Source organism: Lycium barbarum, chromosome 10, assembly GCF_019175385.1.
Source record: "Lycium barbarum isolate Lr01 chromosome 10, ASM1917538v2, whole genome shotgun sequence".
Lineage (NCBI taxonomy): Eukaryota > Viridiplantae > Streptophyta > Magnoliopsida > Solanales > Solanaceae > Lycium > Lycium barbarum.
The window spans coordinates 92,875,059-92,890,756 of record NC_083346.1 but is presented as its reverse complement, the minus strand read 5'-3'; positions in this window follow the sequence as shown (position 1 = coordinate 92,890,756).

Here is a 15,698-nt window from a genome sequence, read left to right as displayed (position 1 = left end):
ATTTTTATACTGGTTTAGAACTAATGTGGTATTCTAATACAGCCCCCCTTAGGTTGCAAATAGGTTAATTCTTTAAACTCTTTGTAATTTGAGTTGAGTACAATATATCTTTATGGCTTTTCGCGTTTATCATCAACATTTACAAGATTGGTTTTCATCTCGTTCACCAACAATGAACAAGATTAATCTTTCACTCGTTCACCTTAGAACGACCCTTTTATTTTCTCTTGCTTACAAAAGAAAGAACAGTGACAGATTTCTCTCTATGTATCTTTTGTTAAACTATTATATTTAAGACAGCGTTTGAGTAATAACTGGAAATTAAAGAGTAGGAAAGTTATATACAAGACTGTATCTTTTTTCATTGTTGATCTCTTATTTATAGTGTTGGCTCCATTCAGCTGACTGGTGCATCATTTCTTTGGGATCCGACTCTTCTTCATTTCTCCCTAGTTCTAGTTTGAGTTGGAGACACATGTCATAATTCTAAATTAATGCCTGAGATTAATTAATTAAAGCAAAACCCTAATCATGGTGAAAATAATTAATTTTTTCATATTTATACTTGCTCCCAAAATATGTGTAGAATCCCACAATTCTAGATCTACATATTATATTGTTCCTAAGCATATTAAAATCTTTTCTTTCACGTTTTAGAATTTGAGAAAAATGAAGAGGAGTCGGATCCATTTCTTTGAATCTTGGAGTAATTTCTCGTAGATGCTAGCTAGTCTTCTTTTCAGAAGAAATGAGTTATTTCTTTAAGTTGCACCTTCAATCATTAATTCCATTTCCTTTTGCAGAGTATGTTTAGATTTAATTTCCTTTGCCTCAAAAATTATTGTTACATCATGGGTTGTTTGCTTTCCTTCCAAAAGATGATTTAAAGTCCTTCCACCAATCATTAAATACGTAGCATCGATTCCTAATTATATGTTGTAACCTTAGGTTGACGTAGGAATCTTGTTAAAAGAATCACATTCATTTTCCAATGACAGATTCTTTCTAGCTTCCTTTCATAGGCTCTTCGATTTCTTTCCTTCCGCAGTAGCTAGAATCATCCGCTGATTGGTAGAACATCTTCATCAATGGTGAAATATGGATTATGTGGAGGATAAATAGCACTAGCCTTCTCATTTCTTGCTCCAAGAAAGAGAAAAGATCCAGGATTTTTTTCTAAGAACACAGCAAAATTTTCATTTCCCATTAAACTAGGAGCTAATTTTACGTTTTCTTCTCCGAATCATTCTTGAAACCCTCTGGGCATGTTCGTATATTCTTTTGTTAACATGAGCATACATCATGTAAAGATTATGCAAGCTGTCATGGTTAGATAGTTATAACTAACTACTCTAGATGGTTAGGTAGTTAGAGTTAGTTTAGGTAGTTAGAGTTAACTAACTCAAGGTAGTTCAACTAAGTGTGAGGTGTATATATACAAGCAAGTAGAGTATATTTCATATGATGGAATCATTTCTATATCATTGAAGATTCTAGAAATCATCTCTCTATAACTGAATTCTCTCCTCTCTTCTTCTCATTCATGCTCCATATGTTAGCTTCTTATTCAAGTTTCCGTATTCCTTAAGCTTTCTCTTCATTCTATCTTAGTAATTCAAGCTCCTATCAATGGAGTTATCATGGTATCAGAGCTTCTCACGATTGTAGATTAGATCGAGGTAAAAAATCAGTGTTCATAGTTTCCCAAACTGCTTAGATTCGAAGCAAATCAAGTCGAGTAAAAAATAAGCATAAAACAGTTAGATTTGGTGATTTCAAGTTCATTCGAAGGAGAAGATCATGACGAATGTAACTGTTGAAGGATCACGAACTCTAGGAACTGGAAACAATAATATGAACAACAATACAAATGAATCAAATGGAAATACAGGCACTGGAGCAACAGCTGCATCAGGATCAGTGATAGATCACACTCATCCTTTGTACTTGCAGTCAACAGATACACCAGGTAGTTTTCTGATTACTATGCAGTTAATTGGTTCAGAAAACTATGCATTATGGAGTAGGTACATGAGAATTGGATTGGTAGGAAAAGGAAAACTAGGATTTGTTGATGGTAGATATCCAAAAAATAGCTTTTCTGAAGAACTGCATGATCTGTGGGAGAAGTGCAATGCTGTAGTACTCTTATGGATCATGAGTGCAGTCAGACCTAGATTGCTTAGTAGTGTTGTGTATGCATTTGATCCTCACAAGGTCTGGTGTGAGTTAAAGGAAAGATTTGATAAGGTCAATGGATCTCAAGTGTTTTATCTGCATAAGGAAATTCACACTTGCACACAAGTAACTATGTCAGTCTCAAATTACTTTTCAAAACTAAGTGACTTTTGGAATGAATTTGATGCAATAATGCCTTGTCCTGGATGTCCTTGTCCTGAATCAAAGAAATTCATGGAACATTTTGAGTACCAGAGACTCCTACAGTTTCTTATGGGACTTAATGAGTCTTATACACAAGCTAGAGGTCAGATTCTCATGATGTCCCCCACTCCTAGCTTAAACAAAGCTTATTCACTCATAGTTGATCAGGAAAGTCAAAGAAATCTAGCTAGTGCTGCTCATGCAAGTTTGAGGTCTGGAAGTATTGAAGGAACAACATTCTTCAGTCACAAAGGGAGTGGAATTGGAAGTGGTCATGTAGGTGGTACTGGTCCAAGAGGAAGTGGTGGTGCACCAAGCAGTGGTCACTATGGGAACCATTTGAATAAGTCACATAAACAGTTCATAATATGTGAAGTGTGTGGTTATAAGGGACACACTAGGGAGCAGTGCTTCAAAATAGTGGGATATCCACCAGGTTGGAAAACAAACAGAAAATATGGACCACATGCAAATCAAGTTGCACCTAGTCAACCTCTAGCACACATAGCTGCAAATCCAGCACAGGCTCCACCTGCAGCATTTTTCACTCAGGATCAATACAGGAAGATTCTACAGTTGCTGTCAAAGGGAAGTGACACTGCATCACCAGAAACATCTGCTAAAGCAGCAGCAGCAGGTAGTGTTTTAATTGCTTTGGTGTCCAAATATGTGAAAAAAGAGTGGATTGTTGATACTGGAGCCTCTAATCACATGACATCAACAGTTGAAATGCTAGATAGTTATAAACCTGTTCCAGAGGCTAATAGGAATAAAGTGCATCTACCTAATGATAGTGTAGTGCCAGTGTCTCATGTTGGAGAGTCAAAGATATTTAAAGATCATCTCCTCACCAATGTTCTGTTTGTGCCAGAGTTCAAATATAGTCTCCTATCTTTATCTCAGCTCACAAAAGAACTAAAGTGCTCAACATCTTTCTTTCCTGATTTATGCATTTTTCAGGATCTCTACACTGGACAGGTCAAGGGGATTGGTAAAGAAGAGTGTGGCCTTTACATACTAAGGGAAGGAGGATCTCATCAGTCTTCAGTTCAACCTATAAGGGAAGTTGCTAATACTGCTGGTCTATCTGAGTCTAGTTCTTTGTGGCATAAGAGATTAGGACATGCTTCTGTTGATATAATAAAGAAGCATGAGTTCTTTAGAAACTCACTATCTGTAGATCATTCTCATTGCCCTATTTTTCCTTTAGCTAAACAACCAAAGTTGTCTTTTCCTATCAGTACTCATATCTCACAATCTGTGTTTGAACTGGTGCATTGTGACATTTGGGGACCTTATAGAGTTCCTACCCATAATAATAAAAGGTACTTTGTAACCATTGTGGATGATTTCTCTAGATATACTTGGATCTTTCTAATCACCTCTAAAGCTGACACTATTGTAGTTCTCAGACAATTCTTAACTCAAGTTAAAAATATGTTTTCCACTTCTGTGAAAACACTCAGAACTGATAATGAGGGAGAATTCTTCAGTTCTGAGTGTCAAACTATGCTTAATGACTATGGGATAATTCATCAGTCATCATGTGTGTACACACCTCAGCAAAATGGTATTGCTGAGAGGAAACACAGAACCATTCTTGGCATGGCTAGAGCTATCAGATTTCAGGCCTCTATTCCTTTGAGATTTTGGAGAGAGTGTGTCTCAATTGCTGTCTATATTATTAATAGAATTCCCTCTAAATTACTGAAGTTCAAATCACCTTTTGAGCTGTTGTACTCACACCCTCTATCACTCAGCCACCTCAGAGTTTTTGGATGTTTACGTTATGCCTCTTGTCCCAAAATTTCTGACAAGTTCTCTCCCAAAGTTATACCAGCAGCTCTCCTTGGCTACCCATCGACTCAGAAGGGATATATCCTATATGACCTGCACAATAAATCCTTGTTTGTTAATAGACATGTAATATTCCATGAGAACTATTTCCCTTTAAACACATGCAAACCTCATCCAACCCAGTTTTTCCTGTCTTAAACCTCCTATCTCCCACTCTGTCTGAGTCTGTTAATTCTTTATCACATCATAGTGAGCCCTCTCCTACTACTGTTGATTCCCTTGAACCAAGGTCCCCTCCCACACCTACACCACTATCACCTCCACAAGATGAACATACTCCTGTCTCCCCACCTGTACCTATAGCCACCAGGAAACCATCTAGAGTTGTCAAACCACCACTATGGATGCAAGACTATATCACCACATCCACAAGCAATTCCTGTCTATACTCCCTATCCAATCATGTGTCATATAATCATCTCTCACCCTTTTATAAACATATCTTGACTGCCTATTTAGCTCATGTGGAACCTTCCTCCTTTAAGGAAGCCTTTGCTGATCCTCAATGGGTGTAAGCAATGCAGTTAGAGATTAATGCCTTAGAGGCCAACAAAACTTGGAGTTTGGTTGACTTACCTTCTGGCAAAAAGCCTATTGGCTACAAATGGGTTTATAAAATCAAATACAAGACTAATGGTGAAGTGGAGAGGTTCAAAGCTAGACTTGTTGCCAAAGGATACAACCAACAAGAGGGTCTCGATTATGGAGAAACATTTAGTCCTGTTGCCAAAATGGTTACAGTTAGATCAGTTGTTGCTTTAGCTGCTGCCAAGCACTGGTTCATTTACCAAAAGGATGTTCATAATTGTTACACCTCGGAAAATTTTCCGTTGGTACGCAAGTGGATGAACTAGTGATGAATATGAGTGCATGATGTCTATGAGCAAGAAACGACGTTTGATAACCTTAGGCGAGATTTCGAAGGTACCCGATGTGAGATGAGAGAGTTGGCCAAGTTAAGATGAGATATAAGGTGAGTGATGCATGTGCATGGACGTGGGTGATTCAAATGAGAAGTCTAAGAAATATGGGAAGTTGCAGAATTGCAACTGCCCAGTGGTCGTAAATTGCAAAATACGGACCGCAAAGTGCAATACGGTCCGTAAACTGCCATGCAAGGCTTCAACTTTCTGCTAGCCGAGGAAATGGTTAAATACGACCTGGTGGACGGACCGTAAAGTGATTTACAGCCCGTAAACCATGGTCGTAAACCACCATGAAGGCAGCCCAGCTTCTGGTTCTGGAAATGGTTAAATACGCCCATGGAGGACGAGCCGTATAGTGGAATACGGGCCGTAAACTACAATGGACAACCACTATTCATCTCAGCACAGATTTCACAAGTCATTAAATAAAGGGACCAACACTTATTTTATTTCATTACAACATTACACCACTTCTCTCTAAAACTTCTCTCTACATTTATTATATGAGTTTTCAAGGATTATAAGCCATCAATAACCTTAAGACAAGTGAATCAAGGATAAGGGAATCATCAAGGATCATCCAAGTCAAGAAATCCAAATGGAGAAAAACTAGGGTTTTGCTCAAAGAGGAGTTTTATCAACCAAAGCTTGTTCCTACAACTTCTAAGGTAAGATTCATGATTTTTACATGATGTTTAAGGTATTGGAGAATTAAAATACATGGATTGTAGAAAATGTGGTCAACTAGGTCATGAATGGTGAATAGTGACATTTTGAGGAATAGTTTGAATTGAATTATGAATGTTGTTGTGTTACGATATGAATGTATTATAAATGGTACTAAGATCATGAACTCGACACTTTAGACGAATGGATGAAGTTGGAGGTCATGACCATAAATATGGGAGAATTAGAAGCAAATTGAGAAATCTAGATAATGTGGATGATGTGAATGACTAATGACCATTGTTATGATATTAATGAAGGTATAGACACTAGCATTGGAAGGAAACGTGCAAGTGTAGAATAGTCCGACGAAAAGGTATGTAAGGCTAACCCTTCTTTCACAAGGCATGGTTCTTGGCCAAATTTCTAATCCCTCTATATGGGTATGTTGTATTCAAGTGATTGACACTCCGAGCTCATAAGCACACGATCCTTAACATGTACTACGATTGTACTACGCCCTCATATGACGAGTAAGCCTAAGATATGGATGTAGCAATAATGACGATGATAGTGATGACGATAATAATAATAATGATACCAAAGGTGCCTACGGGCTATTATACTTATATGTGCCTATGAAGGGCTAAAATGATACCCCGAGCTTATAACGCCGGGTAGGATATATGTATATGATTATGTATAAAGTATGTATACGATTACGTAACGCGCGCACACCTCTGCAGATGGTACGAATAACCCTGAAGCCTTGGTAAGGCCAGGTAGAAATAACATTGAGCCTTGGTTGGCTAAGTACGTATGAAACACCGAACCTTATGGTCGGGCACGCTATGTATGTATATAAGTGTATGGCTATGTATATAATATGAATATGAATGTGAAAAGACTATGTATATGAATGCGAATAAGGGCATGTATACGAATACGAGCACTATTATGAAATACACATGAGAAATGGAAAGTTCCTATGAAAGGCAGGTAAGTGCCATGATGATGATATTATTGTCTTCCCTCCTGTGCCACTTCATATATTGTCTATGATGCTTCTATATTGATGTTAATCATACTTTACATACTCAGTACATTCTTCGTACTGACGTCCTTTTGTTTGTGGACGCTGCGTCATGCTCGCAGGTGCACAGGGAGACAAACTTGATCCATAGCCGCTTATCCAGAGATTGCATAGCAGAGCTCCATTTCTTTCAGAGCCGCAGCTTTTGGGTACTCATTCTTTTGTGTGTATAATTATGGGCATAGCGGGGTCCTGTCCCGCTAATGCGATATATCATACTCTTAGAGGCTCGTAGTCATGTGTATGTGGGTAGAGATGTTCGGCCATGTCGGCCCAAGTTTTGTATATCTTTTGTTGGCCTCGTCGGCCTTGTACTCATGATATGTTAAATGATGATGGTCGTCTAATGGGATCAATACGATTAACGATAAGAAAAGCACGAATTGACTTATGGTTCACCTAGATGTTATGTTATGTACGATAAGAGGGGTGCCCGGGTGGGGTAGCACCGGGTGCTCGTCGCGGCCCCTTAGCCGGGTCGTGACAAAAGTGGTATCAGAGCAGTTCAGTCCTAGGATGTGTCTACGAGCCGTGTCTAGTAGAGTCTTGGTTATGGGTGTGTTGCGCGCCACACTTATAAACAAGAAGCTGCGGACATTTTAGGAATATATGACCTTCTTTCTTCATAAGAATCGTGCGATAGAGCTATGATGTAAGAAATTCTTGTTCCTAAATCGTGTGTTGTGTATTTAAGAGATGCCTAAAAAGAAAAAGGCTACATCAGCCCAAAAGGGCAAGACCGTGGCAGAAAAACGGGCTGAAAGAGCACCGCCACCGGTAGTAAAGGAAGATGATTCCTAGAGTGCGGCTCAATCTCAGTCCTCCCAGACAGTGCCTATTACCGAGGAGCACGTGGAAGCCTCAACCCCAGCTCCGGCTCCTCCACCAAATGCTTCGGGCCAAGATGTAAAAGAGGCCATTACTTTATTGACTCAATTGGTTGCGGCCCAGGCTCAGAGGCACAGTTCAGGGTATGGTGATTGGGCTGTTAGTGCAAGAGCCCGTGATTTCATCACTTTGAATCCTCCGGAATGCTTTGGGTCAAAACCGGAGGAGGATCCCCAGGACTTTATTGATGGTATGCTAAGGACGCTCCGGTTGATACACGCTTCAGACACTGAGTCGGTAGAGCTAGCGTCCTATAGATTGAGAGATGTCTCGATCCAGTGGTATACAGTATGGATGGCTTCGCAGGGAGCCAATGCACCTCCCCCGGTATGGCAAGAGTTTGTTGATGCTTTTCTCCGTCATTATATGCCCCCAGAAGTTCGGCGAGCTAGGGCCAATAAATTCTTAAATTTGAGGCAAGGCAGTATGAGTGCCCTAGAGTATAGTCTCCGTTTTAACTCCTTGGCCAGGTATGCTTCGGCCATGGTAGCAGATATGGGCGACAGGGTACACCGATTTGTAAAGGGCCTAGGGCCCCATCTGATGGACAAATGCTTGACTGCGCCCCTTCAGGACGGTATGGATATTGCACGCATTCAGGCAGATGCTCAGAACTTAGAGGAAAGCCTACAACAGCGGAGAAGTGAATGTGAACAGGATAGGGGACATAGCAAGAGGGCCAGATCTTGGGGCCCAATAAGTGAGTCCAGAGGCGGACACAGGCAATAGTTCCCTAGACATTCGGGCTATTATATGACCAGTGCACCTCTACGGTTTCCAGATCAGGGCCTTGATAGATCTGTTCGTTCAGGGCCGAGTCAGAGTTATCCGGGGTCCCAGTTTAGAGGTGATTCAGGCCAGTCAAGGCCACCTATACCACGATGTTCCCAGTGTGGGAAGTCGTATTGGGGTCAATGCCGATTGGGTTCAGATGTTTGCTATTCATGTGGTCGACCGGGCCATATTATGCGTGATTGCCCCTCAGTGCATGGTAGAGGTAGGACCCAGCCATCAGGGTCAGTATCCGGATCTTCGGCATCTGTACGCCCTACGGGGCCAGGTTCACATGCGCCAGTCGACCATGGTAGAGGTAGAGGCAGAGCTCCCAGTACTAGCGGTCCTCAGCACCGTATTTATGCTTTGGCTGGACGCCAAGATCTTGAGTCTTCTCCTGATGTGGTCACAAGTATATAATCGGTATTCTCTCATGATGTATATGCTTTGATTGATCCGGGATCTACATTATCATATGTTACTCCATATATTGCGGGTCGATTTATAGTCGAGCCGGAGTCGATCAAACCCTTTGAGGTGTCCACGCCCGTTGGCGAATCGGTGATAGCTAGCCAAGTGTATAGAGGTTGTGTAGTCGTGATTTGTGACCGTCGTACCATGATTGATTTGCATGAGCTAGAAATGGTAGATTTTGACGTTATTATGGGCATGGATTGGTTGGCTTCTTGTTATGCCAATGTTGATTATAGAATGAAGATGGTTCGTTTCCAATTTTCGGGAGAACTAGTCTTAGAATGGAAAGGAAATACGGCATCACCAAAAGGTAGGTTTATTTCCTATCTAAAGGCAAGGAAGATGATCACGAAAGGGTGTATTTATCACCAAGTGCGAGTTCAAGATGTAGAAGCTGAGTCGTCGACTCTTCAGTCAGTTCCGGTAGTGAACGAATTTCCAGATGTGTTCCCGGAAGAGCTTCTAGGCCTTCCTCCCGAGCGAGAGATCGATTTTGCGATTGATGTGTTGCCAGACACTAAACCCATATCTATTCCTCCCTATAGGATGGCACCCGCAGAGTTGAAAGAGTTGAAGGAGCAATTGAAAGACTTGCTTGAAAAAGGCTTCATTAGGCCTAGTTCATCCCCGTGGGGAGCACCCGTATTGTTTGTCCGGAAGAAGGATGGCTCCTTGAGAATGTGCATTGATTATCGGCAATTGAATAAAGTGACGATTAAGAACAAGTATCCCCTCCCGAGGATTGATGATTTATTTGATCAATTGCAAGGTGCCAAATGGTTTTCAAAGATTGATTTGAGGTCCGGGTATCACCAAGTAAGAGTTAGGGAGAAAGATATCCCTAAGACAGCTTTCAGAACAAGATATGACCATTTCGAGTTCCGAGTAATGTCGTTTGGGTTAACTTATGCCCCGGCAGTGTTTATGGACCTAATGAACAATGTTTCAGACCTTTTCTGGATCTATTTGTAATTCTATTCATCGACGACAGCTTAGTGTATTCTAGATCCGAGGATGAGCATGCAGATCATTTGCGAATTGTCCTTGGAGTTATTCGAGCTCGAGAGTTGTTTGCAAAATTCTCCAAGTGTGAGTTTTGGTTGAACTCGGTATCATTTCTGGGCCATATTGTTTCAGCTGATGGTATTCGAGTGGATAGCCAAAAGGTCGAGGCCGTGAAGACTTGGCCAAGGCCCACGACTCCTACGGAGGTTCGTAGCTTTTTGGTCTTAGTAGGCTATTACAGAAGATTTGTTGAGGTTTTTTCTCCTATTTCTGCGCCACTCACCAAGTTGACTCAGAAGTCAGCTAAGTTTCAATGGACAGATGCTTGCGAGCGTAGTTTCCAAGAGTTGAAAGACCGATTGACTTCAGCCCCAGTCTTGACACTTCCAGAGGGATTGGAAGGATATGTTATTTATTGTGATGCTTCAGGCATCGGGCTAGGTTTTGTATTGATGCAAAATGGTAAGGTGATTGCGTATGCTTCTAGACAATTACGGAAACATGAACAAAACTATCCAACCCACGATTTAGAATTACCCGTAGTGGTCCATGCATTAAAGATATGGCGACATTATTTATATGGTTTCCATGTGGATGTTTATAAAGATCATAAGAGCCTTCAGTATATATTCAAGCAGAAAGAGTTGAGTTTGCGACAACGACGATGGTTGGAGTTGCTAAAGGATTACGATGTTGATATCTTGTATCACCCCGGAAAGGCTAACGTTGTGGCTGACGCTCTTAGCCGCAGATCCATGGGAAGTCTAAGTGGTGTACGACCAGAAAAGAAAGACATGGCCCGTGAGCTTCAACAGTTAGCGAGCCTAGGAGTCCGAGTAGTGGACTCAGGTAGCAGCGGAGCTACTATCCAGAATTCAGCCGTTTCATCGCTAGTAGCGGAAGTAAAAGAGCGACAATATGAGGATCCCATGCTAATGCAGTACAGAGATACACTCCCTGAGAAGGAGGAGTCATCATTTGATATTTCGGAAGACGGAGTTCTCCGATGTCGAGGCAGGTTATGTGTTCCCGATGTGGTAGGTCTACGTCACCAAATATTGAGGGAAGATCATTGTTCCCGTTACTCCGTTCACCCCGGAGCGACGAAAATGTATCACGATCTTAAGTCTATATACTGGTGGAATGGAATGAAGAAAGATATAGCGGAACTCGTAGCTCAGTGTCCTAATTGCCAACAAGTGAAGATTGAACACCAAAATCCGGGTGGATTATTGTAAGCTATAGAAATCCCAACTTGGAAGTGGGAAGTGATTAATATGGATTTCATTACAGGGTTACCCCGTTCTCGACGTAAGTATGATTCCATATGGGTGATTGTGGATAGACTCACAAAGTCAGCTCATTTCTTACCGGTCAGGATGACCTATGTGGCAGAAGATTATGCGAGGCTTTATCTTAAAGAGATAGTGAGACTCCATGGCGTTCCGGTATCTATTATCTCCGATAGAGGGACTCAGTTCACAGCTAAGTTTTGGGTGTCTTTCCAAGAGGGTTTAGGGACCCAAGTGCGCCTTAGCACGGCGTTTCACCCACAGACCGATGGGCAGGCCGAACGTACCATTCAGACTCTTGAAGATATGTTGCGAGCATGTATGATAGATTTTGGAGGAAATTGGGATGATCATTTGCCACTCATTGAATTTGCTTACAATAATAGTTACCATTCCAGCATTCAAATGGCACCGTATGAAGCTCTATATGGGTGAAAGTGTAGATCCCCAATTGGGTGGTTTGAAACTGGAGAAACTAAGTTGATAGGGCCAGACTTGGTCCAGCAAGCAATAGAGAAAGTTAAGCTCATACAAGATCGGTTGCTAGCGGCTCAAAGTCGTCAGAAGTCCTATGCGGATAATCGTCGAAGAGACTTAGAGTTCGAAGTGAAAGATTGGGTATTCTTGAAAGTGTCGCCGATGAAGGGCGTGTTGAGATTTGGTAAAAAGGGGAAGCTCAGTCCCCGGTATATTGGGCCATACAAAATTGTACGCAAGATAGGAAAAGTGGCCTATGAGTTAAATCTACCCCCAGACTTGGAGTCAGTTCATCCAGTATTTCATGTTTCGATGCTTCGGAAATGTGTTGGAGATCCTACTAGGATCGTCCCAGTGAATGATGTGCAAGTAACAGAGAAATTGACTTATGAAGAGATACCCATTGCCATACTAGATAGGCAAGTACAGAGACTTAGAAATAAGGAAGTGGCCTCAGTTAAGGTCTTATGGAGGAACAACAATCGAGAGGAAATGACGTGGGAAGCAGAAGAGAGTATGCGATAAAAATACCCACACCTATTTCAGCCGTTGGAAGAAGTACAAAATGAGACGTCGAGATCATAAGGTATGTATGTATTCCTTTTATGATTTTTGGGTCGTGTGTGGCCAATTTTTATGTCATTATGTAGTGGCCCTGTGTGGCATTGATATTATGGGCTGTTGTGGCAGGATGGAAGTGACATAATGTAGGGAAAACGCTGGCGAATTTTTTATAGAATCCCCGAACACTTTAACATTCGAGGACGAATGTTCTTAAGGGGGGAAGAATGTTACACCTCAGAAAATTTTCCGTTGGTACGTAAGTGGATGAACTAGTGATGAATATGAGTGCATGATGTCTATGAGCAAGAAACGACGTTTGATGACCTTAGGTGAGATTTCGAAGGTACCCGATGTGAGATGAGAGAGTTGGCAAAGTTAAGATGAGATATAAGGTGAGTGATGCATGTGCATGGACGTGGGTGATTCAAATGAGAAGTCTAAGAAATATGGGAAATTGCAGAATTGCAACTGCCCAGTGGTCGTAAATTGCAAAATACGGATCGTAAAGTGCAGTACGGTCCGTAAACTGGCAGTCGTAAACTGCCATGCAAGGCTTCAACTTTCTGCCAGCCGAGGAAATGGTTAAATACGACCTGGTGGACGGACCGTAAAGTGATATACGGCCCGTAAACCATGGTCGTAAACCACTATGAAGGCAACCCAGCTTCTGGTTCTGGAAATGGTTAAATACGCCCATGAAGGACGAGCCGTATAGTGGAATACGGGCCGTAAACCACGATGGACGACCACTGTTCATCTCAGCACAAATTTCACAAGTCATTAAATAAAGGGACCAACACTTATTTTATTTCATTACAACATTACACCACTTCTCTCTAAAACTTCTCTCTACATTTATTATATGAGTTTTCAAGGATTATAAGCCATCGATAAGCTTAAGACAAGTGAATCAAGGATAAGGGAATCATCAAGGATCATCCAAGTCAAGAAATCCAAATGGAGAAAAACTAGGGTTTTGCTCAAAGAGGAGTATTATCAACCAAAGCTTGTTCCTACAACTTCTAAGGTAAGATTCATGATTTTTACATGATGTTTAAGGTATTGGAGAATTAAAATACATGGATTGTAGAAAATGTTGTCAACTAGGTCATGAATGGTGAATAGTGACATTTTGAGGAATAGTTTGAATTGAATTATTAATGTTGTTGTGTTACGATATGAATGTATTATAAATGGTACTAAGATCATGAACTCGACACTTTAGACGAATGGATGGAGTTGGAGGTCATGACCATAAATATGGGAGAATTAGAAGCAAATTGAGAAATCTAGATAATGTGGATGATGTGAATGACTAATGGCCATTGTTATGATATTAATGAAGGTATAGACGCTAGCATTGGAAGGAAACGTGCAAGTGTAGAATAGTCTGACGAAAAGGTATGTAAGGCTAACCCTTCTTTCATAAGGCATGGTTCTTGGCCAAATTTCTAATCCCTCTATATGGGTATGTTGTATTCAAGTGATTGACACTCCGAGCTCATAAGCTCACGATCCTTAACATGTACTACGATTGTACTACGCCCTCATATGACGAGTAAGCCTAAGATATGGATGTAGCAATAATGACGATAATAGTGATGACGATAATAATAATAATGATGCCAAAGGTGCCTACGGGCTATTATACTTATATGTGCCTATGAAGGGCTAAAATGATACCCCGAGCTTATAATGTCGGGTAGGATATATGTATATGATTATGTATAAAGTATGTATACGATTACGTAACGCGCGCACACCTCTGCAGATGGTACGGATAATCCTGAAGCCTTGGTAGGGCCAGGTAGAAATAACATTGAGCCTTGGTTGGCTAAGTACGTATGAAACACCGAACCTTATGGTCGGGCACGCTATGTATGTATATAAGTGTATGGCTATGTATATAATATGAATATGAATGTGAAAATACTATGTATATGAATGCGAATAAGGGCATGTATACGAATACGAGCACTATTATGAAATACGCATGAGAAATGGAAAGTTCCTATGAAAGGCAGGTAAGTGCCATGATGATGATATTATTGTCTTCCCTCCTGTGCCACTTCATATATTGTCTATGATGCTTCTATATTGATGTTAATCATGCTTTACATACTCAGTACATTCTTCGTACTGACGTCCTTTTGTTTGTGGACGCTGCGTCATGCCCGCAGGTGCACAGGGAGACTTGATCCATAGCCGCTTATCCAGAGATTGCATAGCAGAGTTCCCTTTCTTTCGGAGCCGCAACTTTTGGGTACTCATTCTTTTGTGTATATAATTATGGGCATAGCGGGGTCCTGTCCCGCTAATGGGATATGTCATACTCTTAGAGGCTCGTAGTCATGTGTATGTGGGTAGAGATGTTCGGCTATGTCGGCCCAAGTTTTGTATATCTTTTGTTGGCCTCGTCGGCCTTGTACTCATGATATGTTAAATTATGATGGTCGTCTAATGGGATCAATACGATTAACAATAAGAAAAGCACGGATTGACTTATGGTTCACCTAGATGTTATGTTATGTACGATAAGGGGGGTGCCCGGGTGGGGTAGCACCTTGTGCTCGTCGCGGCCCCCTAGCCGGGTCGTGACAATAATGCTTTCTTGAATGGTGATCTCCTAGAAGAGGTGTACATGAAGATTCCTGAAGGGTTTGCCAGACAGGGGGAGTCTCATAAGGTCTGCAAACTACATAAGTCACTGTATGGGCTTAAGCAGGCCCCTAGACAGTGGAACTTGAAGTTAACTGAATCTTTGTTGCATATGGGGTTCCAACAGAGTCACTATGATTACTCTTTGTTTACAAGGAAGCCCGGTAGTGACACTGTGATCATTCTAGTCTATGTAGATGATCTCTTGATAACTGGTAACAGTCAACAACTATTGTGTGATACTAGAAGAGATTTACAGAAGAGATTCAAGATGAAAGACTTGGGTGAGCTCAATTTCTTTCTTGGCATTAAATGTGCAAGATCAAATAAAGGGATCATACTATCTCAAAGAAAGTATGCTCTAGAGCTAATAGCAGAATCTGGTTTAGGAGGAGCCAAAACAGCTGGTGCTCCTCTTGAACTTAATCAGAAATTGACCTCATTCCAGTATGATCAATGCACCTCAAGCAACAATACTGAGAATGATCAAACAACAGATAAACAAGAGCCTGAGGATAGTAGTCAGGCCTCTCTAAGTAAAAACAATAAGAAGAGTCAGGCTGTAAATGATGAGTTGCTTCAGGACCCTAGCAAGTACCAAAGGCTGGTAGGAAGACTACTATATCTTACCATGACCAGACC